Source organism: Octopus sinensis, unplaced genomic scaffold (assembly GCF_006345805.1).
Source record: "Octopus sinensis unplaced genomic scaffold, ASM634580v1 Contig18251, whole genome shotgun sequence".
NCBI lineage: Eukaryota > Metazoa > Mollusca > Cephalopoda > Octopoda > Octopodidae > Octopus > Octopus sinensis.
Window position 1 is genome coordinate 27,501 of NW_021835680.1, and position 3,758 is coordinate 31,258.

Genomic DNA, 3,758 nt, shown 5'->3' on the forward strand with positions numbered 1-3,758 from the left:
TTATATGAAAACACAATGTATATTTATGATATATTACATATATCTATATATATATATATATATATATATTATATATATATATAAACATCGTTGTTGTTGCTATTACTATTCTTATCATTAATAGTTGACAATAAAACGGATTTGTTGGTGAATGTAAAGTTTGAGGCATACAAATCTTAAATTCTTGGTTGCAAAGTGCATTGGTACAAACTCTCAAAGCTCCTTGAATAACTCCTGCTGTGTACCCGTCAATAAAAACATACACAACCCCAGCCTCACACACTGTATACTGGAATCCCTTCCTCTTTTAATAAAATAATATATTTAGTGTGTAATCTTTGGGACCTGGGTGAACTGGTAGCCCCCCCTAGGCCCACAACCCGGAGGAATTGTCTTAGGGGTGTTTTATCTGTCTTATTTCTGAGTTACATTCCACTGGTGGCCTCTCGACTTTGCCCTTCATCATTTCGGGGTTGATAAATGAAGTACTAGTTGCATACTGGAGTCGATCTAATCGACTGGCTCCCTCCCCAAAAATTTTGGGCCTTGTGCCTAGAGTAGAAAAGAATATTAATGTGTATTGTGTACACATTTTGATATATATATATATATATTCGTGTTAGTTCATTCTTTTTACATCTGATCTTCATGGTCGCATGTGTCATATGAAAACATATTATTCAAAAGTTGTTTTTACAGCTTGATGCTCTTCCTGTCATTAACCCTTATCTGCTTTTCAAGTGAGACCATTTGGAACCTACTCTTATGCAAAAGCAAAATATCATTGGCTGATTCAGAGATAGAAAAACAACAATGAACGTCACTGATCAAAGCTCAAATGTTTCTCAGAGATGCGTAGAATGTAAAAATTCACATACACACATGTACACACATACACACATGCACACACATGCACACACACACACACATATATGGCTTTGGTAATCCAAACAGGAAAAATGGAACTTCAAAGTGGTGCCCCAGCATGGCCACAGTCAAATGAGAAGCAAGTAAAAGTATACTTTTACTTGTTTCAATCATTTGACTGTGGCCATGCTGGGGCACCGCCAAGTAAAAGTATACTTTTACTTGCTTCAATCATTTGACTGTGGCCATGCTGGGGCACTACCTTGAAGAGTTTTTAGTCAAACAAATCAATCCCCAGGGCTTACTTTTTTAAACCTGATACTAATTTTATCAGTCTTTTTTGGTGACTTGCTAAGTTACAGGGGATGTAAACACACCAACACCAGTTATCAAGCAGTGGTAGGGACAAACACAGATACAGAGACACACATAGATATATACAAATATATACATGTCAGGCTTCTTTCAGTTTCCCTCTACCAAATCCACTCACAAGGCTTTTATCTGTCTGTGGCAGTATTTACAAAGTGATTGAAGGACCAAGAGTCTCACGCATTGGGAATTACCAAACTGGCTCCAAATTAACAGGTCTATCTCAGTATCCGCTCAGTCGAAGTCGACTCTCGGTCACTCGTTGGATCAGTGTCCTCCAGTCAGTTCTATCCTGGGCCGCTTCTTTCAGATTGGCTATGTCCATTCCGGTATCACTCTTGATGGTGTCAAGCCAGCGGGTTCTTGGTCGGCCTCTTCCTCTCTTGCCAATGACCATTCTACCCCTAACCAAACACAAAACACACACACACATACACGACAGGCTTCTTTCAGTTTCCGTTTCCCAAATCTATTCATGGAGCCACATAAAATCACCCATGCTGGTTCCACAGTAAAAGCACCCAGTACACTTTTTAAATCAGTTGGCATTAGGAAAGGCATCCAGCTGTAGATACCATGCCAGGACAGACAAATGGAAGCTGGGCGGATCTTCAGCTGCCCAGTTCCTGTCAAAGTGTCCAACTCATATAAGCCTGGAGAGCGGATGGCTATATGATGATGATGGTGATGATGGTGATGATGATACATATTATTTGATAAGAATAGTGTTGACAGTGACTTAGCAGTCTGATGAAGACTAAGCAAGCCAAACCTTCGAAATCACTATCATCACTCTTTTGGTCATAAAACGATAAATATGTACTCAACAAACTGACCAATTCGTCATTTTAATATAAAATTGCCTTTAGAAAACTCAACAAAAAACCAAACATTACGACACACACATACATATCTACACATTTACAAACACACACATTTCTTATTCCATTTATTATTATATATTTTTCATAACTTTTTCAATATTTTATTATTATTTTTATGGGTTTTTTTTTTTTTTGCTATTTTTATTATTTTTACTCCCATTTTCCAGCCTGCAATTAGAATCCCTGCTTTCCAGTTCCTACCTCCCATCCTGTCATCCAAACTCAACAATCTTCAGAGAGATTTTTTCCTACCTCTTTGTTTAATTATTACATTACACATTCAATAATCAATTTTTAATTACATAATTCTTAAATTATGAAAATTTTAATTACCTAATTCTTATTGTACCTTGTTAATTCTACCGTACATATATCTGCATATGAACATATCTATATCTATATCTATCTATATATATATATATATATAGATATATATATTATATACTCACATTTAATGTGTATTAATACAATAATGGGCAGTGTAATCTTATGCCTATACACACATACATGCACATACATGGGTATATAATATACACACACACATATACGCACATCTATGTGTGTGTGTTTGTATCTGTATATATCTGTCTATATTTGTGCGAGTGTCTAGGAAGATGTAATTTTGTCTTAGGGCGCATGTGTGAATGTGTGTATATGTGTACACACCTCTTTGTGTATTGATAAGCACACAGATCACTAGAGATAAATTAACAGACAGATTTGCAGTGAGATATATATGAATAGAAACGTGTGTGTGTGTAAGCATAATTATGTAAGCATTTATGTATATATATAGATATATGCATGAATAGAGATGGAAATGTATATGCATATATATGAATGCTCCTGTGTGGGTTTATGTGGTCATATATGTATGTATGTATGTATGTATGTATGTATTTGTGTATATATTTATTTATGTATTCATGTATGTATTTGTGTATATATTTATTTATGTATTCATGTATATAAAAGTAAAGACGATTCTATAAAAAAATGGATATGACAGACACAGATATGAGACAAATGGTGAGATCCAGAACTAGAGAAGACATCATCACCCATACGACCATGGTGAAACAAATATTAAAATGGTAGAAGAGGTAATAAGAGGCCAAGATCTTCAAAGACTTTTGTCCATTATGTCCTTGTAATGTCTCCCTCCACTGCCCAAAAATCACATCTTCAACACCTTCTCAACTCTTTTTTCTACCCACCCTCTTAATTATTCGCTGGACCATGCTGCCTACATAATAAGGCCGGCAAAATGTGCATCTGTCATAAACTATTAAACACCATCGCCATCACCATCATCACCAGCAGCAGTGGAAGCGCAATGGCCCAATGGTTAGGGCAGCGGACTTGCGGTCGGAGGATCACGGTTTCGATTCCCAGACCGGGCGTTGTGTGTGTTTATTGAGCGAAAACACCTAAAGCTCCACGAGGCTCTGGCAGGGAGTGGTGGCGACCCCTGTTGTACTCTTTCACTCCAACTTTCTCTCACTCTTTCTTCCTGTTTCTTGTCCCCTACTTCCTACGCAACAGCTGAGCCTGGATGCGCATTCATCCATCCATCAATGCTCTCGGTGACGGGGGTTGACCTGCTTTCTCTTCTGCGGATCTTACGAATAGCAA